Source organism: Dromiciops gliroides, chromosome 2 (genome assembly GCF_019393635.1).
Source record: "Dromiciops gliroides isolate mDroGli1 chromosome 2, mDroGli1.pri, whole genome shotgun sequence".
NCBI classification, from domain to species: domain Eukaryota; kingdom Metazoa; phylum Chordata; class Mammalia; order Microbiotheria; family Microbiotheriidae; genus Dromiciops; species Dromiciops gliroides.
Window position 1 is genome coordinate 59883933 of NC_057862.1, and position 25780 is coordinate 59909712.

The 25780-nt window shown below is 40.9% G+C and overlaps 1 long non-coding RNA gene across 1 annotated transcript in view; it reads right to left on the minus strand.

The window, feature by feature from the left end:
• Positions 1-353: 353 nt before the first annotated feature.
• Positions 354-25780, minus strand: part of LOC122739862 — a 115257-nt gene continuing 89830 nt past the window's right edge. The window contains exons 2-4 of the long non-coding RNA XR_006354684.1: positions 1883-1923; positions 1334-1470; positions 354-527 (exon numbers count right to left, since the gene is read on the minus strand). This is a non-coding gene — a long non-coding RNA (uncharacterized LOC122739862). The remainder of the gene's footprint in view (positions 528-1333; positions 1471-1882; positions 1924-25780) is intronic.

Genomic DNA, 25780 nt, shown 5'->3' on the forward strand with positions numbered 1-25780 from the left:
CCTAGCTGCCCCCTCTATCCACTGTCCTACATAACTAGCATGGATTAAGTACAGAGCAGGGGGCGGCTAGGTGGCTCAGTGGATAAAGCACCTGCCCTGGATTCAGGAGTACCTGAGTTCAAATCTGGTCTCAGACACTTGACACTTACTAGCTGTGTGACTCTGGGCAAGTCACTTAACCCCCATTGCCCCGCAAAAAAAAAAAAAAAAAGAAGAAGAAGTACAGAGCAGCCAAGTAGTCACATGCATCTCTGTTTATTGCAGACTCTTTTCTTCATCACCAACCGAGCATCAGAGGGATCATAGACTCAGAGCTGGAAGGTACCTCAGGAGTCATCTAGTGAAACCCAGCTAATTATCCTCTAATGTACCTGATGAAACCGAGGCTCACAAAGGAGGAGTGACTTGCTAATGTTACAAGGCTGCCAAATAGCAGGGGCAGGATTTGAATCCAGGTCCTTCTGACTCAAAAGCAGACTGTCCACCTCGATGTCAATGTTCCTGTGAGTCCTCCTGGACTTTCTTCCCTAGGAACACAGGATTATAGGATCATAGATTAAGAGGCAGAAGAGGTCTCAGAAGTCATCTAGGCCAACCCTCCTCATTTTACAGATGAGGAAATAGTGACCCAGAAAGGTTAAGTGATTTACTGGAGGTCAAATACAGGTAACAAGGAAATGATAGAGTAATTCATTTCCAGGTCCTCAGATTCCAATCCAGAGCCCTTTCCATTGTACCACACTGCCTTCATGACCCATGGAAGATGTGGGGAGAAAAAGGGACAGTCCCCCCAACTTCCCAATCTATGATGAGAGGAAACTTATTTGGGAGGGTTGGGAGGGTAGGGACCCTTTGGAGAGGAAAATTGAAATCCAGAGGTCTTTCCTGAACATAATCTTGTGGAAAGAACATTCAGCTAGGAAGGGGACATGTAAGAGAGTCCGGCTATGGAAAGGCAAGGCCAGAGGTCCTGAGGATGCATTGGCAGCTCAGATGTAAGTGCCTAGAGGAAGGGGAAGGGGCTGGAGGGATCAGTAGCTGGGAAGATAGTAAGGTTCTAAGGACCTAAGGATACAAGGTAGAGAAGGTATGTCCCAGTCCGGTCTCCATCTTACTGGAAGGATTGTAGTTGCTGACTCCCAACTCACCCAAACAGCATGAGTGGGTGGGATAGGGGTAGAGAAGTCAGGAGAAAAGACAGGTGTCTTTCCTTCCTGACCTCCTGGGGGGGCGGGTGCTTCATCTGAGCCTCACAGCAATCTTTTGAAGTAGGTGCAGGTATTGCCTCATCTTACAGATGAGGAAACTGAGGCAGAGAAGTTGAATAACTTACTCAAGGTCATCCAAATAGGAAATATCTGAAGCTGGATGATGAATTCCCATCTTCCCTAGACTCCAAGTCCAGAACTTCATCCACAACACTTGGCTGCTTCTAACCAAAGACACCTCCAAGATGTCAAGCCTGAGGGACTGAGAAGATGGTATTGTCATCAGATATAGGGAAGTCAGGAGGAGGATTTGGTTAAAGGTGGAGAAGCACAGAGATAGTGCTAAACATTATAACATTTGGTAGAAATCATTCTTGGGGGGGGGGGTTAGCTAGGTGGATAAAGCACCAACCCTGGATTCAGGAGGACCTGAGTTCAAATCTGGCCTCAGACACTTGACATTTACTAACTGTGTGACCCTGGGCAAGTCACTTAACCCTCATTGCCCCCCCCCAAAATAATTTTTTTTTAATCATTCTTTCAGCCTCTTTCTATTAGTGACTGCCATGCTGTAGACTACATGGGGGGCGCCTAGGTGGCACAGTGGATAAAGCCCTGGCCCTGGATTCAGGAGTACTTGAGTTCAAATCCGGCCTCAGACACTTAACACTTACCAGCTGTGTGACCCTGGGCAAGTCACTTAACCCCCATTGCCCTGCAAAAAAAAAATAAATAAAAATCTAGGTTAGACTACATGGACCCTAGCCACCATACTCCATCTCCCTGTCTGACTCTTATCCTCAAACTCCTCCATTTATGCTATTGTTATCACAGCCCTGCTGCTCCCCTTTGCCCCAACTAGTCCTGCAGAAGATCGCTGGTTGGGGTCAGGCATTTGTGTTTTACACACATGTTTAAATTCGATGTGCTATTGATTTGTGGGTTTCTAATTGAGTTTTCTTGGGAATTGAGAGAACATGCTGCTTGCTGCTGAGCTCACAGCACTTCGGGGAGATAAGGAGGGGAATTCTGATAAATCATAAAGCTCTAGTGGAGCAAGGGTTGGGATCATGGGGTCCTAAACCACACGGTTGTGGGGGGGAGAATTTCTGGAGAAGGGGAGGAGAGAAAGAAGAAAGGGGGTGGTGTGGGGAAATGGTTCCTGGAAGGACAATTTGGTTTGCCAAAGCTAGCAAGGAATGAAAAGGGGCCCACGCTGACACAAAGCTGTCCAAGATGTTTCAGCCCTAGGGAAGAGAGTTACTAACAACATTCTGACAAAATTATCATTCTTTCTGACCCTCCTATCAACCCCAAGGCCCCTGTTCAACTGTGACTCCCTGAGGCACGGAACTGAGGGGCCCAACCTGAGGCCTTGGGCAAAAGAACAAACCCTCCCAGATTGATTGTCTAGGCCATCATCAGTAAGATTCCAAAGGGGAAAAAAAGACCCAGCTTTTAAAAATTACAAAGACACACACTCAGCAAAGCTTTCTCCTTACCTTCTTCCACACAGCTACCAAAGTAATCTTCCTAAAACACAGATCTAATCATGTCAGTTCCTACTCATGAGCCTTCAATAGTTCCCTAATTCTTTGTAGGATAAAACTCCATACCTTTAAGCTTGGCACTTAAAGTTGTAAGCAATGTGGCTCCCCCTTATTTTCCCAAACTCATTTTGGGAAACATTATTTTCCTTTATACAATGAATTCATAAGACCACAGAATTTTGCAGATGTGGAAAGTAAGGCCCAAGAGATAAAAATGACTTCCTAAAGTGACACTCCCCCTAAGTACCTGAGTTGGCATCTGTGTGTGTGTGTGTGTACATATGTACATATACACAATTATACATACTTACATATATATACCCATATGCACATATACAAATATATTTCTATATATTAATATGTGTATATCAACCCCAGGTATGTAGGGCAAAATATGATGTATATACAGGTAAGGTCCTAAATCACTAATGATTCCAATGTAACCCTATAAAATGTTCCTTGAAATAAGAGAAATGAAGCAGAAGATGACCTCTGTGAGTCTCTTCCATCCTTTTGACCCATCCACCTCTAAGAAAAGAAGTCCTTCAACTTCCTTTGGTGACCCATTTCAATTCTCAGTCAACCTATCATGAAATTCTTTTATCTTACCCCAATTCCAGCAGTTAGAGGAGAAGATCATATCACCCCAAGCCTCAGGACATAATTTATTTGTTCCCTAAAAAAATCTAGGGATTTACTACCAAGGACAAGACATTTGAAACTGTAGTTCAGATTTTTACCTAGCAAAAGTCAGGTTGTGTGGCCTTCTTTTTATCCACCAAGCCTATTTTCACCTTCAACAGCTGGGAAGACCTGACAGCTGCCTTCATTTGATTTGAAGATCTAAGAACAACCCTGGATTTCCTTTGTGTATCTGAAGTGTCAGGCAGAGCTCAGAATACTTCAAGCAGCTCCACTGTGGGCCAGACCAGAGAGTTTCAATACTCATCAGAACATTGAGGGCAGCTCTCTAGAGCAGCACAAAAGAATAGGGAAATCTATCTAAGATGGGGTTTCCTAAATGGGATGCTCAGTAGGCTGTGTTGCTTCAGGTCATAGCCAAGTCAGAGACTAGAAGGTGGAAAAGGGGAAAATTGATATTGTGATTACTATTAAGAAGCTCAAGACTCAGAAGCCTTAAGCTTAGAATGTTAAGGCTTAGAACCCAGAGATTCAGAATACTTGGGCTTAGAATCCTGTGGCTCTGAACCAGGCTTCAGAAAGAAAAATAGGAGCAATCAGCCTAGGCAAATGACTTCTCTGTTAGGCTCTCCAAGAGAATTCTTTTGGGATCTCTCCCAAGACACTATAAAACTTGGACAGTTCCTCACACACTCTTTAGGGCCTAGCTTCTTAAATTGTGGGTCGTGACCCCATATGGGATCGCATAACTGAATGTGGAGGTTGAGAAAAATTGGGCAACAGTAAAAGGTTCTGTATACCTATGTTTTATATCTATACACCCAGGATCACATAAAAATTTCTAAGGTGAAAAGGGGTTGCAAATGGAAAAAGTTTAAGAAGTCCTACTTTAGGGCACTGTTCTCAAACTATCAGCACTAGGAAGTCCTCCTCACAGCTCTATCTAAATTGTTTTCATGGTTCTTGGTCCTCTTCCCAACAACAAAGCAAGAGGGAGAAGCTGGAGGGAACCAAACATGACGGACATCCAGGGTCTGCATCCAGGGTCAGGAGAATATCCAAAATGGAGCCCATCTGTGGACATCACTTCCTAGCAGAGATGCTGCTAGGATCTCTTCTGGTTATCAGGGGACCTGAGTGATCAAGTCAGTTTGTGAGCCGGGCAGAGTCTGTCTGAGCTGCTTCCTCCTATCCCTGGTGTCTCAGGGAGCATGAAACACCAGCAGTTGCTACTCTAAGAGTTTAACAAATGTTTATAAAACCTTTTCATAAGCAGTTAATGACCCTTATTAAGACCTTAAAAAGCAGTCACTCACACCATGTCTTGGCTTTAAAGAGCATTTTATTATTACACACTATTCTGCAAATTAATGAGCAGTGGAGTAGCTTCTTTGTTAGCTGGACGGCACTTGGGCTTTCTAGGCCGACCTGTCTCTGAGCCGACAGGGTCCCTCCCTGCTCCCCTCCCCTCCCACCCCCCACCCCCACTCCTGACACAGAGCCCATCAGCTGCCAGGGGGGTCATGGCTTTGCCTTATAACAGCACCTTGAAAGGCTAGATCTCAGAGCTCGGCCTCAAGCCACCAGGAACACAGATCATCTGGGGGTACTTGATCAAATCAACAAGAATTTACTAGCAATTACTATGTACCTCAGAGAGGTAATGTACCCTAATACACAGAGAGTTAGCTTTGAAATCAGGAAGATGAGTTCCAATTTTACCTGTGATGCATAATGATTGCATAAACAAGACACTTAGCCACTCCATGCTCCAAGCAAATATTGGAGATTATGAGATACAAGTAGGGTGCCAACCCCAATGGGCAGAGGGAGTCTCCTAATCCAAGTCTCTATCAATGAAATCATAGGTTCCTTCCCTATCCCACTACTGTCAGCCCCTCTGTGCTAAGCCCTGGGAATTCAAATATCATCCCTGTCAACAGGGAGCAATTAGCATGTAAATATTGAAGTAAAATAGTATGTTATAGTTATATAATAATTGTTAAGAATTAGCATTAATATTAGCATTAATATAATGCTAATGTGGTATTATATGTTATTAATACATAATAATTTTGTTTGTATGAGACAAAATGATGCCCATATATATCTATACATAAATGTGTTCAGTCATATATATATGTATGGAATAAGATGTACATATGTATCTGCTATTTATATATACATATATAAATGTATATATGTATCTGCTATTTATATATACATCTATATATTTTTTGTGGGGCAATGAGGGTTAAGTGACTTGCCCAGGATCACACAGCTAGTAAGTTTCAAGTGTCTGAGGCCAGATCTGAACTCAGTGCCTCCTGAGTCCAGGGTCAATGCCTTATCCACTGTGCCACCTAGCTGCCCCCTATACATCTATATTTTTATATTATATTTTCTTAATTACTACATATTATTTGCTCTCAGTAGAATGTGAATGCCTATATATAAGTATGTATGTATATATATATATATATGCATGTATATGTGTGTGCACACAATATATGCAGGCATATACATATATGTATGTGTATGCATGTGTGTTTATATGTGTGTGTATTTATACATATACACACAGAGTTTGGCACCATGCATAAAGCATTGGACTTGTAGCCAGAAAAACCTGAATTCTAATCCTTTCATAGACACTGTGTGACCCTGGGCAAGAAAGGAAACAAGCATTTATTAAGTACCTATCACATGTCAGGAACTATACTAAGCACTTGGTAAATATTCTCTCTTTTGATCCTCACCACAATCCTAAGAAGGTAGATGCTATAATGATGCCCATTTTACAGATGAGAATACTGAGGCAGAGAGTGGTTAAGTGTCTTGCCCAGGGTCACCCTGCTAGTAAGGGTCTGAGGCAGGATTTAAACTCCAGTCTTCCTGACTTCAAGCCCAATGCTATCATACCCCGCCCCTCCTCCCTCCAGCTAGGCATGTCTCTTAACGTCTCTAGGACTTCAATTCTTCATATATAAATAGAAGGGGTTGAATTAGTTGTCCCCTAAGTTTGCTCCTGGTTCTAAATCTATGTAATGCTAAATACAAAGCCATTTTTCAGGAGGAAGAACTAACACCTGTGAGGATCAAGGAAAGCCTTTTAGTTGGTGGCACTTAAGATAAACCTTGACAAGAGGTAGGAAATGAGAGGTCATGTGTGGAGAACAGCAAATAGGGCAGTTTGGCACATCACAGTGAACACAGAGTGGGTCAGGTAAAATGAACCTAGAAAACTGGGCTGGAGCCAGATTATGAAGGGCTTTCAATGCCAAAAAGAGCTTACTCTAGGGGCCACTAGATAGCACAGTGAATAGAACACTGGCCCTGGATTCAGGAGGACCTGAGTTCAAATCTGGCCTCAGACAGTTAACACTTACTAGCTGTGTGACCCTGGGCAAGTCACTTAACCCCAATTGCCTCACCAAAAAAAAAAATCAAAACTTAAAATGAGCTTATTCTATATCCTAAAGGTAATTTGGAGCCATCAAAGCTTCTTGAGGAAGGGAGTGACGTGATCAGACCTGTACTTTAGGATTATAAAATAAGAGTTTATGGAAAGCATGTGACTAGGTTTAAACTCCTCCCCCTCTGGTTTACTACTTAGACAAAACTGAAGAGTTAAAAGGATGGTGTGATGACTAAGGGATTGGTCTTGAACTCCAGAAGGCCAGGGTTCAAATCCTACTACAGACACTAACCTGTCTGATTCTATGTGATTCTGAACAAGTGAACCTCTCTACGCCTGATTCCTCATCCATAAAATGAGAGAGTTGGACTCATTGGGCTCTGCCTTCCCTTCCAGCTGGAAATCCTTGTGAAAAGGCCACATTTTAGAATTTAGAAGCTAGTCTAATCCCCTCATATTGCCGATGAGGACGAGGGACTAGTTTAAGGTCACATAACTTGTAGCAGATACCAGAACCCTAATTCCCCATCACTCAACCCTAGAGATGTTTGGGAAAGCCCATTTACAACATCACCTATCAATCTCTATCCCTCCAATCTCTAAAAGGGGGTCAGATCAGTGGATTACCATCTGTCCCTGAAGCAGGAGTTTTAGATCAGCTAATGACATGAGCATTGCTATGGAAATGGTGAGGTTGATGCTAGCCAACCTCTGCCAATCCAGTTTCCCCTGTTTAGAGAGAGAGGTGACCTCCAGAACCATTGATGTTTACGTTGTCAAGTGCTTATCAGCAAACACGCTGAGACAAAATATGTGTCCAAGTGACTGTTGGCCCTGGAGCCTTTTAACCATATGGTTTCTTAGCTGTATAGCCCATGTAAACCGAGGCAAACCTCTCTTAAATGGAATTTAGATCTCTCATTCCCCAAAGGGGAAGACTGGAGAATGTAAAGACCAGTTCTCCAGAGAACACAAAGGCCACTTTTTGAGATTTAAAACCCCTTCTCCCAAAAGGGCAAGAAAAGCAGAAAGACAATGCCTGTAACATTAAAGAAAGGTTTTTATTAAGCAGGGAAGAAAAATATTTAACATGCCACACGGGTACTATCCAGCCTATGCTGAATAGGACACCAGGTAGTAGATTGTGGGGTTTTATATACATTTTAAACAAAGGCAGTTAAGGAATTTTAGAGGGAAAGGTGGGCTTAGTTGGTGGGTTCCATTCTCAAGGGGAGGGGGAGTGAGGAATTCCAGGGGTCAAGGAGGTGACCTTTGACACACTAATCAGAAAGCATCCTTGGTGATAAGCAGTTCACAGTTCAAGGCTTGAGTAGGAGATGTCTTGATAAAGAGATCACTTAAAAAACAGCATAATTCTGAGTCTCATAGCTAGAGTTGGGGGAGAGCTGGAGGCAATAACACATAAATGGGAAATGTTCATAGTATCATAACTTGTAGTCAGGTAAGATGAGAATGTCTCTGGAAGGTCCATAAACCACCATCAGTAAATAGTTCAGGATCTGCTTCATTGCTGGTATGAGCTTAATTGATTTCAGAATTACTCATTTTCCAGCTAGGTTAACTTTGGTCACTGCAAAGGATTGTTGGCATGTTAGCCAATGCAAAGTCCTCATAAGTTGTTCTGATTACCTGAATAAGTGGGGGACTCAAGCAAATCAAGGTATCTATTTTCACACAGACTTTCTTTCCAATAAACACACCACTACAGGCAGGATTTATAAATCTGTGTTGCTCACCCCCACCCTATGATTCAGGGATCATAGATATGATTAGGCCATTTTATAGATGAGAAAAGTAAGGCACCACAAACTTCTCTAAGACCATAGAGCAAAATAGCCAGAGATGAGATTTGGACATAAGTCCCTTGACTTTAATTTAAGGATCAACGGATTTTCCATTAATCTATGCTGCCTCTCATCAAATGGGGGATTAGCTCTTGCCCCACTTCTTCACTCCTGGGCAAAGTAGGGTGTAATTAATTAACAAGCACTCTACATATACAACTCTCTGTTTGATACTGTGAACAATAGAAGGGAAGTATAAGACCTGGGCCATCCCCTTAAAGAAGTTGCCCAAGGTTCAAATACACATTTGACAGCATTTTTTCATCAATATATTCATTCAACAAATATGCATTGAGTGGACATCATGTCCCTGGAATTTTGCTGGGTGCTGGTCTATGATCTCAGATTGCACGCCACAGACATGGCAGCGTAGAGAGTGGCAGCTTTCAAAGCATTTGATCTCAGGATCCTTTACACCCTTAAATATGACTAAGGACCCCCAAGAGTTTTTGTTTATGTGACTTATATTGATCAATATTTATGCTATTAGAAGTTAAAATAGTTAATTTTTAAAAATATTTATTTACTTATTTTAAAATAAAAATAATAAACCCATTACATATTAACATAAATAACATCTTTTCATGACAAAAAATAGCTCTAGATTCCAAAACAAAAGTAAAACCTAGTGAGAAGAATGCCATTGTTTTACATATATTCGCAGATCACTTTAATATGTGGCTTAAGAGAAGACTGCAGGATCCTCAGGCCAGTTCCTGCATTCAGCATGTTGTTTCCAGTGAAGTATAATGAAGAAAATCTGGCCCCACACAGATGAAAAGGGGGGCATATTGGATTTGTCAAATGATATCTTCGTATTATTATAAAAATAGTTTTGATTTGATAGGCTCCCTGAAAGGGTCTTGGGAACAGACTCCAACTCCCACCCCCATGCCCTACCGTGGCCTCTAGAGAACACCTTCTGAACCACTGGTGAAGTAGAAAACACATGCCAAATTAGGAGTCAGAAGAAATGATGTTCTGTGTCCACCTCCTACTTCTGCAACTTACCAACTCTATGACTTTAGTTAAACTACTTAGCATCTATCTCTGGGCCTCAGTTTCCTTAGCTGTAAAGTCAGGGTATTAGACTGCATTAATGGATTGATCAATCCATAAGCATTTGTTAAGTGAGAGCTATATGAAGCTAGTGGTACAGGGACAGCTAGGTGATGCAGTGGATAGAGTGCCTGGCCTGGAGTCAAGAAGAAAACTGAGTTGAAATCCAGCCTCAGATACTTACCGGTTATATGATCCTGGGCAAGTCACTTAACCCTTTTTGCCTCAGCTATAAAATGAACTAGAGAAGGAAATGGCAAACCACTCCAGCATCTTTGCCAAGAAAAATCCAAATGAGGTCATGAAGAACTGGTCATGACTGAAATGACTGAACAACCGTGGATTCCAGGCAGGAAGAAAAGCAAATACAAAGACATGGAGAGAGGAAATGGAGAACCACGTATGAGGGAAGAGTAAATGACCAGTTTGACCATACCACAGGGTATACAAAGTAGGCTAATGTGGGATTTGTGAAGAGAGGCAAGACTGGAAAGGTAGAGTTTATGCTGAAGTCGGGTTATGAACGGCTTTAAATCCCAAATGCTGGAAGAATATATATTTGATCCTAGAAGTAATTGAGCATGACACAGTCAGACCTGCACTTTAGGAAAATCACTTTGGCAGCTATGTGTGGGCCAAGATTTGAGTCAAGGAGACCAAAGAGACTGTTGCAATAGTCCAAGCAATGATGGAGAGGCTGGAGAGAGGGGGATAAATGGGAAAGCTACTGTGTAGGAAGAAATAATATGATGTGACAACTGTTTAGATATGGGGGAGTGAGTGAATGAGGAAGAATGAGACGTAGATGACACAAAGCTTGCAATCACGTGTCTAGAAGTGTGGTAGTATCCTCAACAGAAAAGGGAAAGTTTGGAAGGAGGGAGAAGACAAACAATGCCTTCTGTTTTAGGCATGATGAGATGGACACATCTCTTGGGACAACCATTTTGAAATGTTCAACAAAGAGTCGGTGATTCTGAACTGGATTTAGGGAGGAAGATTGTGGCTGGATATATAGATATTAGAGTCATTTGTGTAAAGATGATCATGAAACCCACAGGAGCTGATGAGGTGTCCAAGTGAGAGACCAAAGAGAGAAAAGAATGGACCTCAAAGGTCCCTTCCAATTCTGGAATCCTCTAATCTTAGCATTACCAAAACCACAGAGATGGCTACCGTAATATTGTGTAACATACTGATCCCAATGTATGTCTTGTTTCCCCTTACTAAATTATAAACTCCTTGACAAAAGGAATTTACATTTTAGCTAAACTTCTAGTCTCTCTGGTGTATACCGAAGTGTTTATTACGCAGGAGGTACTTGATGTTTGCTTACTGAATAACAAAGTTAAGAAAATTGCAGGTGTTGGCACAGCTAAGTATCAGAGGAGGGATTAGAGCTCATTCCTTTCCTCATCTAGTATATGATCCACTGTGTCCCATTGCTACTGTGTTGTGCTGTGTTATGTTACATGGTATTTATCATATTGTATCACATTATATCACATTTTACCATTCTATATTGTGTTGCATTGTATCATATTATATCACATTGCATCGTATTGTAGTGTATTGTATTCGTATTGCATTGTATCTATCCTATAGTATTATAACAATAAACATTCAGAAAGGAGAAATTAGTGAAGTCAAGAGGAATAAATTCACTTCTTGATTCAGTAAACAAGTCTTGGGCTCAGCAATATTCAGGGCATTATGGTAGGTATTGGAGATCCAGAGATATAAAAAAAATAGTATTTTCCCTCAAGGAGCTTACATTCTACTGGAAAAGATACATCAGACATAAAAATAAATTAAAAGGGGGAGTGGTATTTTAGGGAGGAGAGAAAAAGAGACACAGAGAAAGACAGAGATAGAGAGAGAGACAGAGAGACAGAGACAGAGAAAACTAAGGAATGGAAAGTTCAGAAAAGTTAAAGAGGAAGTGACCCTTGAGCCTTAAAGGCAAATAGGTCTTTTGAAAGGTGGAGAGGAGGAGAGAATACATTCTAAGCACAGGGGTCAGTTTATACAAATGCATTGAATCAGGAAATGGAATGTTTCACTCAGACTTTGTGAGATGAGACCCAAGGCTCAGATAGTGTATTCCTTATTCAAAAGAAATGGGACAGTAAGTATGGGAGGATGAGAGGAAACAAGTAAGTAATATTGCATATTTAAATATATACATACATATGCACACATTCAGGTAAGGAAATGCAGGAGCCAGAGAGGGGAAGTATGATATAGATTATGTCAATGAAGATCAGAAGAGATAGTCTCATCAGAATATACCCAAGGCCAACTAGAGCAAATAGCTAAAGCACTTAGGAAACATCACAGTCCTGTCACAGAGACAAGATATAGCAGTGATGGGTGACTTCAATTTTCTGTCTCTCTGTCTCTCTATCTCTCTGTCTCTTTCTCTCCCCCTTCCCCTCTCCCTCTCCCTTTCCCTCTCTCTCCCTCTCTTTTTTCTGTCTCTGTCTCTGTCTCTCTGTCTCTCTATCTCTGTTTCTGTCTCTCTGTTTCTGTCTCTCTCTCCCCCCATCCCATTCACTCTTGGTGGGAAGAGTTCAATGAGGGTCTATCCTTGAAGGAACTACTTTTCATTTTACCTCCCCTACATCTGATCATTTATTTAACTCCTCTCAATGATAATTACATCTTTCAAAAGGTGGAGGAAACAACCAGGGCAAATTCCATTATGAATCTCTGTCTCACCACCAGGGGTGAATGGACTGATCAGATGGAAAGGATGGGAACCTCCAAGAGAAATGACCCCTTCACCTTAAAATTTGTGACAGTGGAGAGAAAATCTAGATGTGGTTTGACAGGGACCCTAGATTTTAGAAAAGATTTCAAAGGGTTCAGAGAAAAGAAAAGAAGAAGGAAGCTCAGGTTGTGAAGCTTTTAGGAAAGAAATTCTAAAAATACAAAGAAAAAACGACTCATGAAAAGGAAAGGGGGAAGTTGTCTAAAGAGACACCAGGAAGTCACCAACCATTTCAAATTTTTAAAAGACATGGACAGGGGCAGCTAGGTGGCGCAGTGGATAGAGCACCGGCCCTGGAGTCAGGAGTACCTGAGTTCAAATCCGGCCTCAGACGCTTAACACTTACTAGCTGTGTGACCCTGGGCAAGTCATTTAACCCCAATTGCCTCACTAAAAAAAAAAAAGAAAAGGACAGAAGAGGGAAGAAAAGGCATGTAATAAAAAAATGAATATAAACTGGCCCAGGTATTGTAATAATATTGCCGGGAGTATTGGAGTTCAGAATGAGCAGACTAGAAAGACAAGCTAAGGATACCAAGGACAACAAATAGGATATTTTTAGCTATATTTGGGAAGCGAGAAGAAAAAGAAACAAGGAAAAGAACCTATATGTTGGAGTGGCTGGGACAATGATTGTGACCACATATGCATATCTCTTGTTTTGTGTTTGTTTAATTTGCCAAGGAGAATAATCTTTGAACTAAATAAGACAGGCCAAAAATAACTACAAGGGAGTTGGTAACTGAAATAATTAAAGCAAGAGTAAAACAACCCCTATTCTTGATGAGCTACAGTCACCTGGTATACACAAACTGATGATGGTGGTGGTGGTGGTGGTGGTGGTGGTGTTGATGGTGGTGGTGGTGATTTTGACATAGCACTTTAAGGTTTCTAGATACTCAAATTTCATTCAATCCACACAACAACTTTATTAGGTAGGTCCTATTATTATCCCCATTTTGCAAATGAGGAATTTGAGACTGAGAAATTAAATGATTTGCCCAGGTCATATAGTTAGTAAGTATCTGGGACAGGATATGAACTCAAATTTTCCTGACTCCCATCCCAGTGATATATCTACCACACTACCTATATCCAATACTACAGTATGGGTTACTACATTCCAGGACAAAAGGTTCATTGAGTCACTTTCTGGCAATAATCTTTAAAGGATCTCAAGAGTAGAACAGGTTATATGACATTGGAGAAAGGCAAATCTTATCCTGATTTTTAGAGGGGGGAAGGGGAGTTTCAAAACTAGAGTCAAGGGATCTTCAATTTCTGGGAAATTTTTAGAATATATTCTTCTTTTGTTTGTTTAATTTTTTTAAATTTTGGTGAGGCAATTGGGGTTAAGTGACTTGCCCAAGGTCACACAGCTAGTAAGTGTATTAAGTGTCTGAGGCTGGATTTGAACTCAGGTCCTCCTGAATCCAAGGCTGGTGCTCTATCCACTGTGCCACCTAGCCACCCCTAGAATATATTTTTGTTTGTTTGTTTGTTTGTTTTTTAAATGAGGCAATTGGGGTTAAGTGACTTGCCCAGGGTCACACAGCTAGTAAGTGTTAACTGTCTGAGGCCGGATTTGAACTCAGGTACTCCCGACTCCAAGGGCCGGTGCTCTAACCACTGCGCCATCTAGCTGCCCCTAGAATATATTCTCAAATAGATGGTTAATGAAAATCTAGAAAAAGTTGCTATCACAAAAGAGAGTTATTGAAAGAATAGAATAGGAATGCTATTGATAGTGTTTACCTAGATTTTAACACAACAGTCAATACAGTCTTTCATACTAATCTGGTGGAAATGATATCAAGATCATAGATGTAACATCAGAAGTGGTCTGGTCCAGGGGTGTCCAACTCAAATAGAAATAGGGCTACTAAATTGTACATAAGGATCCCTGTGGGATTCTGGATTGGAGAAGTCAACCACAAACCAGAGAAGGCATCCAAGCCCCTGGCCTGGCTTATCAGAAGACCAGGACTCTAAGGGAAACAAATGAAGAGCTAATGCCTAATCAGTAGTCTTCCCATCTGCTTCATGTTTTGAGGTGCTCTAAGTATAAGCCTCTCAGCAGATTGTAACTAGTTATAAGTTGTTACTGAATCTTATTCCAAATACACCAAGTCTTTGTGTCTTATTTCATGTTTCTTTCATAGGTATGAAATCAATGCCTGTACCTTTGAAAAACAAATTCAGGGAAGAAGGTAGGGTTTGAGTTGAGCCCAGGACTTGAATATGAGTGTTTTTAGTACTTTGCAACCCTGAGGTGCAGAGCAATTTGCCTCCTTTCTTAGTCTAGAGATGTGGGGGATAGCGGAAGCAAAAGACCATGGAAGATTACATTAGCACATTTAGAGACCTCATCTAGAGAGAGGCTCCCAGGCATTGCTAGGAACCTGAATTGTTGGACCTTCCTCTACCTATGGGCAACTTTTCCCACTCTAAAGCTAAGTTCTATATCTCTGGCTCTCTCCATCCAGGCCTAAAGGCATCCAATGCTTTTACCTTCTTGGTCCCTCCAACCCTAGCCTTTACTCATGTGATGGGACTGGAAAAAGGAACCCATCCCTCCCCTTTTCTCTGCCTCTGGCTTTCCTTGAGCAGTGCATCATAAATCTTGGAGCACTGTGGTTTTCCAATGCACTTACTCAGACTGGACTTCAGATCCTGCAGGGCTCCAAGTCGATAGAACAAAGAGTGCAGAACATCCAAGCAGGAAGAGACTTCAGAGAACACTGGTCCAATCACTTGATTTTAATCATCACAAGAGATGAAGAGACAAAGGACTAGAATGGTGAAGTGTTTGCCCAAGGTTACACAGTGGGTTAGAGGCACAGCCAGGATGAAAGAAAGTACAAGTCTCCTGATTCCCCAATTGAGTTCCTTCCATATATCATGCTACTAAAGGGTTAATGATTGCCAATGAGTCACACTACCCTTTCTAGGCAAGCTATATTCAGTGGGGACTTTCTAAAGACAGAGCTGTAGGCCATAGGTTAAAGATTCCAGTGGTGGGAATTTCAGGCAATGTGATAGATCAGATTTCTTTTTTTGCCAGTGATAGTAGGAAAGCTTTAGGGGACTTCAAATCATACCCCCTGAAGCACATACATACTCAGATTTTCACATGAAGAGCTAAGCCCATATCTTCAAGGGTGGGAGGTGGGGGGGAGGGGTTGATGCCTTCTCTGTTTGGATTGCTGGCACTGGGACTTAGGTCTATTACTTTCATCCATCCCCACTCCATATCTTTGAGCCATGCCCTCCAGAGTGGGGCAGACCAGTTCTGGGTCATGCCAGATCCTGTGGCAGGGAGAGTTGGCAATAAGGGAGTGAGTGTTGAAGAGTTTTGACAAAGTTGTCAGTGAGTGGCTTGGGACATGTTCATTTTGTTTTTGGCATTTGAGGACACCACTAGGGCCAGTGGGGTGTAGAAATTTGGGAAGGGAGCAGCAGGGAAGAGGGGTTCATTTCCATGTTAGTCATGCTGAGCCTAGTTGTTGCATGTTTTGTTTTGGGTTTTTGTTTTGTTTTGTTTTTGTCTCATTTAATGACTTTTGAACAAGAATCTTTATTGCTCAGTACAGTCTTCTAGCTAACTAGGAAAACATTTTTTAAATTAAATTTCCCTTGAAATACACTCGGGTTTGAATTAACACCTCATAGGTTTGCCAAAACCAAGTCATTTTAAAATTAGTTCTGGAGGTTTCGCAAAAATAAAAATAAATAAAAGTAAAAAAAATAAAATAAAATACCATAGCAAAGTTTTCCCTTCCCACAAGCTTATGCACCTAAGACTAGCCACCATCCCAAAGCTTCTTGGGGACCCCTCTTTATGGACTCTTCACAGAAAATGCAGGGAAATGAAACCACCATCAGTGGTCCAAACACATCCATCATTCTGATTTCTGGAGCATCTTTTCCAAATGCTTTGGGATCAATAAAATTATAAACACGTTTTTGCCCTAAGCAATTTCCCTGTTAATTTTTAAAAACCGTGTGTATGGGTGGGAAATGTGATCCATATGTTTTTGAATCACTTACACTTAGATCATCAAAATATTGATTTTTTTTCTGGAGTAATTTCATACCAAAGAGCCTTTGGAGACTATTTAATAAACTATTCCAAACCCCTACCATTCCCCTCAAACATACACACCCCCACAGAGACACACACACATATGTGCATGCATTCACAAATTCAGGAAGAAATAATAGGTTCATTTTTCTAAGATTCATCTGGATAGTTAAGGCACTCTCCATTCCTGATACAAGAGGATGGACCTCTGGGAGTCCTTCCCAAACCCCTTGAGTCTATGGAGCCTGTTAGGAAAAATATTCCTGAGGGTTCCAGATTTTGATCTGAGCTATGGGGAAACTATTAGAAGTCAAATCCCTTCACACTTTTGAAAGCACATTATCCAATTCAATTCAACAAATACTTATAAAGCCCCTACTATGTGCAAGGGGCCAGGTGCTAGAGAAACAAAGATGAAAACTGTACCACCCCTGGTCTCTAGGAACTCACATTCCTGGGGGATCGAGGGGATGGGCAGAAGAGGGAATGCAATCTGTGTAAATATCCAAGAATCACTTTGCCCAGTTAGGATGCCCTGATAGGCAGTGACCACAGTAATGTAAGGGTTATTGTTTCAGAAGCTGGACAGGACCTCAGAGATCATCTGACCCAAAGGCATGCTAGAGTCAACTTTATTATCAAATAAATAATGTGAGGGGCAGCTAGGTGGCACAGTGGATAGAGCACTGGTCCTGGAGTCAGGAGTACCTGCATTCAAATCTGGCCTCAGACACTTAACACTTACTAGCTGTGTGACCCTGGGCAAGACACTTAACACTTACTAGCTGTGTGACCCTGTGCAAGACACTTAACCCCAATTGCCTCACTAAAAAAAAACAAAAAACAAATAAATAGTGTGAGCATCTATACCTCAGAAATCAGCAATCTCTAAATCAAAACTTGATTTTTAAGCTGATTTTTCTAGACATAAAGTAGTAATAATGCAGATTAAATTTAAAAGTGTGTGTACATACTCTTTTTTTTTTTTTTTTTTTTGCTGAAAACCTGCTTGTTACACATTTACTATCATACCCCAATCTGATCTAATGTGCCTGCACAAGGTACTTTACAACCTCCCTGATGGATATTTTTCCAGCCTCTGAAGTTCTCCAGGAATGAGGAGGAGTTCACCACTCTCTGAGGCAACTCATTCCATGTGCAGACAGCAATGACTGGTAGGAAATTTGTTATTTGTTTGTTTTTTTTCTCATATCAAGCCAAAATCTGCTTCTCGGCAATTTTTTTTTTTTTTTACTCTTAGAACCTAGTTCTACCCTCTTGGGCCTAGTAGACTAGGCTGAAGACTCTTTTCCACAAGACAAACTTTCAAATACTTGAAGATGGCTATCATGCTTCTCTCAGTCTTATTTTCTCCATGCTAAACATCTTTAGCTCCTTTATCTAATTCTCATATGACGCATTTGCACCTTTGCCATCCTTCAGGTTCACTCAGGGCTCCATTATTTTATTTCCTAGTACATTTCCATGGTTACATGGTGCTTTCAGTCAGACCCAGGACTGAGAATCAGGGGCTCTGGGTATGTTCACAGCCAATGACAGCTGTGTGACTTTAAAGGAGACCCTTGACCTCTGAGCCTCAGTCATTTGTTGGTGCTGGTGTTGGTGTTCAGTCATTTCAGTCATGTCCAACTCTTTGTGACCCCATTTGGGGTTTTCTTGGCAAAGATACTAAAGTGGTTTGACATTTCTTTCTCCAGCTTATTTTTACAGATGAGGATACTGAGGCAAATAGGGTTAAGTGACTTTCCCAGGGTCATACAGCTAGGAAGAGTCTGAGGCCAAATTTGAACCCAGGAAGATGAGTCTTCCTGACTCCGGACCAGTTGTATCACCTGCAAAATGAAGATGATGATATATGTATTAACCTCCTCACAGAATTATTGTGAGGATGGGTTATAATAATAATAATAATACTAACATTTGCATAGCTTTTTAAGATTTATAAAGTGCTTTAACATATCATCTCATTTGTTCCTTAAAAGAAATCCATGTGTGTTATTTTAGTAACTTTTGCAGATGAGGAAAATGACTGTGAGCTCTTTGAAAATAGGAACTGTTTGGGGGTTTAGGGTGAGTTTTGGGGGGCTTTTGGGGGGGAACCTCAGTGCTTAGCACAATGCCTGGCACATAGTAGGTGCTTTAAAATGCTAGTTGAATGACTGATGGAAACTCAGAGGGTTTATGAAGCTTTCCCAGGGTCATACTGTTCTAAGTGCTTGGGGCAACATTCGAACACAGGGCTTACCAACTAGAAGGCCACAACTCTGTCCACTACAATCTGCTGCCTGTTTCATTATCAAATAAGACAATGTAATGTAAGTGTTTTGTTATTATTATAAAACATCCTGTAAATGTTAGCTATGTCTCTTGTTATGTTGTTATTATTCAGGTTTGGGTTTGGGTTTTTTCTTATTATTCTTGAGCCCTCAAGAGAATCGCAGGAAAACTCATTCAGTTCAGGTCAATTCAATAAAACCGAGTCAGGATTTGAATCAAAGTCTCTCTGAAACCAAGTCTCACGCAAAAGAAAAATGGATTGGGAAAAGAGATCTAGGTTTGAATCCTGACTCTGGCACTTATACCCTGTGTGAGCTTCAGCAAGTCAATTAACATCATTAGACCTCGGTTCCTTCATTTATAAAAATGAGGGGATTGGACTGGATGAATTCTAAGAAACCTGACAGTTCAAAATCTTACATCCAATGAAGAACCAGGTTACATTGTATCCCCCAAGAGCCAAGAGGATGGCTCAAAACTGTTCCCAGTCCTTTTCTATCAGTCCCACCTAAGCCACAATTTAATCTTTACCTCTTGCCCAGTACCACTGCTCCAACAGTACATCTCTGAAGACATTTGGTGCCTGAATAGTCCTCTTCCTGCCAAATAAAGCTGCCTACTTACTTAGATTTGATAGGGAATGGATTTGTCAAGGGATTCCCCAATTCTGATCCTTTCTTTCTCTAGCTTTTTTGTTTATTCTGCCTTCCACCCTGCTCCCATCTTGCCTGTTGATTATCTACCTGTCCTTAAAGACCCAACTCAGGTAACACCTCCTGGATGAAGGCACCCCTGAACACCAAAGATTCAATCCTTGCTCATTTATTTATTTGTTTGTTTGTCTACTTTTCTATTTGTTTATTTTTAGCATTTTTTTCTTAACAGTAACTCTTTTTATTGTCATATAAAATGAGGCTCATGTAATACACATCAGGGCTTCTTAAACTTTTTCCACCGGTGGCCCCTTTTTGCCTGAGAAATTTTTACCAGACCCCAAGTATATAGGTATATAAAATAGGTAGACATAACCTTTTACCATCGCCAAATTTTTCACAACCCCTGCATTCAGTTACATGATCCCATTTGGGGTCGAGACCCACAGTTTAAGAACCTTTGGTCTAAGTGACTTTCCTAAGGTCACGAAGGTAATAAGTAATGAGAGATAGGATTTGAATACAGTTTCCCTCTTACTCCCAATCCAATGATCTTTCTCCTGTACATTTCCTCCATTTATAATTTTCATCTCACCCAGGATATAGCATTCTATAATTTACAACCATTTAGGAACATTTTTTTAAATTTCCAAGTCCTTTCTCCCCTTCTAGCTGCTCCCCCACCCACTGAGAAAGCAAGTAATATGATATCCATTATTTATGTAGAGTCATGCAAAACATATTTCTTTATTAGCCTTGACCCTTGTTTAAGAGTTATTTGAGTACATATATCTCCGCTAATCACCCCACAATGGACTACAAGCTTCCTGAGAACAAGACCTATGTCTTCCTGTTACAATCTCTAGAAAGTGTTAACTGGCCACAAAAACTGGGACTGTTGTTCTTCCAAGTTTGGAAAGAGAGAAAACTAACTAGAGATCAGCCCTTGGTCAGAAGAGAAAACTAAGGTGGGCATTGGGTGGGAGTCTGGGGACTTGAGAATAGGAGATGAGGTGAGGGTAAGGTGAGAGTGTTAGTCCCTCCATGACAGCAGCTGGTGTCTGCCCCATCTGTTGTTCCCTTCTTCAAGACCAGGAGGGATGACTAAATGGACAAGTTGGGAGTTGTGTAACTGTGTTTTTATCACAGGCACTCAGCCCAAGCATATGAAAAATGAGAGAAACCCAAACTCGAGGAAAAGTCAAGGAAAGTTTGAGCCTTACCCTGACCCTGACTTACTTCCACTTAATTGTGTGAGCTATTTGTTTGTTTCTTGTTTCTTTTTTAATTTTTCTTTTTAAGATTATCTTGAAGAATACATTTGTAGGATTTAATACTATTTCTCATAAACACTTGTGGTTGACCTTGCTTTTATTTGCAACATAAGGGCACAATGGAAACAACTGGGCTGGGACCTCAAGCCCCAGCCAATTGTTTGAATTTTACTCTATAACTAGGGACTTGAGCAAGAGCCATGTCATAACTACCGATGTAGATCTGGGGCCTGGAAGAGAAAATCAGGAGTAGAGCCTAAAGAAATGATTTGTCTGGCAGCATTTAATTTAAAATATTTGAATCAATATGCATTAATTATATTGGTCTATAGTTCTATGCTTTATCCTTTCCTGGTTTTTCCTGTTTTCTCAATTTTTGAGAATACTTTGAGTAGAATGAGTGCTAATTGGTCTTGAAAAGTTTGATCAAATTCTCCCATGAATTCACCATGATCAGGAGTGGTTTTTGTTCATTTCTCTGTTTTCCTTCTTTGGTGGTGCCTTTACAACAAATTCTATTTCTTCTTTCTGAGATTTAATGATTAAAAATTTCTATTTGGTCTTCTGTTCACTTAGAGGGATCTATATTTTTTTAAGGCATTCCTCTGTTTATTTTGTGTTTCAGTTTTGTTAGCAGAAAACTGTACATAATGCTTCTCCCCACCCCCCTGAGGGGCAATGAGGGTTAAATTACTTGCCCCGGGTCATACAGCTAGTAAGTGTTAAGTGTCTGAGGCTGGATTTGAATTCAGGTCCTCCTGAATCCAGGGCTGGTCCTTTACCACTACACCACCTAGCTGCCCCATAATGCTTTCTGATAATTCTTTTTGTTTCATCTAGTTTTCTTTTGATTTCACCTTGTTTGTTTGCCATTTGATTTTTTTCTGCTTACTTCCTTTTAATCCAATTGGCTAGAAGTTTATAATTTTATTAGTATTTTCTTTTTTCTTTTTTTTTAAATTCTGAACTTTAGAAGTAATACAAACATTTCCATAACAAAGTAAAATAGAAAAAAGAGGAATGCACATGAAACTTCAAGTCTATTATGTACAACTTGCTTTTCATTTTAAATATATAACAAAATTATCATGTAATTCTTTTTTCCCTCCCCCACACCATTAAACATATACATATGCACATATGTAAATCCATACTTTACATACTTCTATTTATCAGTTCTTTCTCTGAATGCAGATATCATTTTTTCTTCATAAGTCCATTGTAGCTAATTTGGGTATTTATAATAGTCAAAATTATTTGGTTGCTCAAAGTTGTTCTTAAAACATAGTCTGTGAAGACAGCTGCTTTGCTTTATTTTTCGCATACAAATCTTATCCGAAGAGGTCCCATAGACTGGAGAAAATATGTGGTCCTCCATCTTATTTGGTCACATGACCCAGAAGACCATTTCCATTCTCCTTACACTTTATTCCCCTCCACATATTCTTTAATCTAGCTACCCTGGCCCTCTTCTTGTTCATCACACATAACATTATCTCCCATCTTTGGCACCCCATACCCAGAATGCTCTCTCTCATCACTCCCAACTCAGTTTTTCTGGCTTCCTTCAAGACTCCACTTGAATCCTATGTCCTACAGAAATCCTTTTCTGTCCTTCCACTCCTATACACACATACACACACACACACACACACACCTGTGCCCATCCCTTCCATCAGAGGTTAACTTCCATTCAGTATATCAGATATGTACTTGCTTATTTGCACATTATCTCTTCCCTTAGAATGTAAATTCCTTGAGGACAAAGAACATTTTTTTTCCTGTTTTGCATTTCCAGTACTTAACACAATGCCTAGCTTATTGTAATTGTTTAATCAATGCTTTTTGACTGACTGTCTGAGTGATTAACTGTGTCTCCTTGGTCTCCAAGCCCCCAGCAGCTTCCTGAAAATTTGAGTGGCTTTGGTCTTTAGCACAAACTGTCCATGATGGACAGCCGCAGATATTGTTTGTTTTTTGCAGGGCAATGACGGTTAAGTGACTTGCCCAGGGTCACATAGTTAGTGTCAAGTGTCTGAGGCCAGATTTGAACTCAGGTTCTCCTGATTCCAAGGCCAGTGCTTTATCTACTGTGCCACCTAGCTGCCCGACAGCAGCAGATATTAGCTGCAGTTACAATCTGCCCCCTTCTCATACACATATGCTGTAACCAACCTTGTTAATACATGGTTTTCATTGTAGCATTCCCTCATCTAGGAATCAACAAAGACTCCCCATTGCTTTTCAAATCTTACCATTCTCAGTCTGCCATTCAGTAGTCCATGCAATATCACCTAACCCTACTCAACCAAATTTATTTCCAAAATATACATTCTCAGCTTTAGTCATACTGGCTCAATTACCCCTGACCACATCCTGTTCATTCCAGCTTCTTATACCTAGACAGTGTTCCCTTCTTCTCTACCCAGCCAAGTCCTGGTCTCAAGGCCCAACCTATATATATCCTTCCCTAACCTTAAAGTTTCCTCTGGTGCCAGCCAAGAATGAGCAATCCCTCCTTTCAGCTCCCACTATCTGAACTACTCATTTTGCTACTTTTAACATAGTGCAATGTACCTTCCTCACCTTTTTCCTTGTTTTGTCCTCTATGACCAAGCAGAATATATCTAGTTCATTTCCTATAAGACAGCCTTTCAACTACAGGAAGAGTGCTATCATGTCTACCCACCACCCCTTTCCCCCAATCAAGTTTTTTCTTCTACAGGCTAAATAATCCTAGTTTATTTAACTGACCCTCAGATAGCATTGTCTCCAGGCTTCTGATTGGTCTCCTTTTTGTATGTTCTAGTCTGTCAATGCCCTTCCTAAAATGTGTTACCCACAATAGAGTGCTCCAAACATTTTCTTTCCAAGACATTTGGCCAACACTCAGTCAACAAACATTTACTAAAGGCTCACTATGTGCCAGACACTGCTACACTCTCGGGATACAAAGAAAGATTAAAAAAAAAAAAAAACCCAGCCATTGCTCTCAGGCATCTTCACATTCAATATGAATAAGTACAATCAAGACATATCCAGAAGATGGAAGATAACTTCAGCCAGGAAGGCTCTAACAGGTGGGGGAACCTGGAAAGACTGACTTTAGAAGGAAGATACTGAGCTGGGTCTTAAAGGAAGTCAGGGAAATTCATGAGGCAGAGGTGAGAAAGAAGAGCATCCCAACCACAGGGATCAGCCAGTGCAAAGTAAGGAGGTGGGAGATGAAGTGTCATGTTGAGGAATAGCAAAGAAGCCAGTGAAGCTGAATCTTATAATACATGGAGGGGAGTAAAGTAGGACAGCTATGTGATGCCATAGTGAATAGAGCGCTGGGCCTGGAATCCTGAAGGCTCATCTTCCTGAGTTCAAATCTCACCTCAGACACTTACTAGCTGTGTGACTCTGGCCAAGTCACATAACTGTTTGCCTCAGTTTTCTCATCTGTAAAATGGCAAACCACTCCACTCCCTTTGCCAAGAAAACCCCAAATGGGGTCACAAAAAGTCTGAAATGATTCAACAACAACAAGAGTAAGAAGTCTGGAAAGATAGGAAGGAACCAGGTGGCAACAAGTTTTAAGTGTCAAACAAAGCAAGATTTATTCCATCCCTTCTTCTCTATACTATTTCTATTAATGGATGCTAAGATCACAATTACCTCTTTGGCTGCCAGGTCACACTTTTGACCTTGCAGCTGTAAGGGGCTAAAATTCTAGCTATACTATCTAAAATCTAATGAGTGGTCACCAATAAATTATAAGCTTTAGCAAGAGTATTTAAGTGTTTAAGTATTTATTAAAGAGCATTAGGATCAGAGAGAAAGGTAAAAATCTGACTATTTCTAAGAGACCCCATCATCCAACCAGCCATGGCGAGGTCAGGAACAAAAAGAGAGAGAACCCCACTGCCAGCATCCGCTTCCTACTTTGTGTTCTCCTCCCAGAAATGGGAGGCTCCTCAAGTTGATTGGCTGGTAGTTTTGATAGACAGTACTCACAAGCAAATGTCACTTCCTGACACCAAGGAAAGCCGCATGGCTTGCCCTCAGATGCCTTCTCCTCATGGCGGAGCTTTCCTATAGTAACTCTCCAGCAGGTGGCGTCATTCCAATCGTTACACAGCTATTTAAACTTCAAGACCTTTTTCGTATGTACCACTGTCTAGCCATCCCTTAGCCATCCTATTCTTGAATAATTAGTGGGATTTTTTTTAATCCTAGTTCAGGAATTTATTTTCAAATTGATTAAATTCCATATATTGGTCTTAGACTAGCATCTTGGCCTATCACTTTCTTTGGGGATCTTGACTTGATCGTCCAACAGGTTGATTATGCCACCAAGCTTTGTGTCATTTGGAAATTCAATAAATATGCCCTCTGTGCCTTTATCCAAGTTACTGATAAAAATGTTGAATGCCACAGACTCCAGTACAGTGCTGGGGGCCCTCAGCCGCTAGGGTCTTATGTCTAGGCTAATATGAATCCTCTAACTGCTATCCTTTTGTTGTTGGGTCGTTCAGTCGTGTCGGACTCTTTCATGACCCTATTTGGGGTTTTCTTGGCAAAGATACTGAAACAGTTTGCCATTTCCTTCACCAGCTCATTTTACAGATGAGCAAACTGAGGCCAGGCAGGTTAAGTGATTTGCCTAGGGTCACATAACTAGTAAGTGTGTAAAGTCAGATTTGAATTCAACGAGTCTTCCTTACTCCAGTCCTAGCACTCTATCCACTGGGTCACCTAGACTCTTTGGGGGTAGCTCATTCATTCAGTTCCAAATCTACCTCACTGCTTATTCTCCTCTTCACAGTGTTGACATGCGTGATGAAGTGACCTTTCCCTTGTTTTGGTGGAAGTCATATGTCAATATTACTCTATATGTAAAATATTTATTGAGATTGTAAGAACTTAGTTGGGTTGGGACAAGCATGAAATGTCTAATTGGGCCCAGCTGGT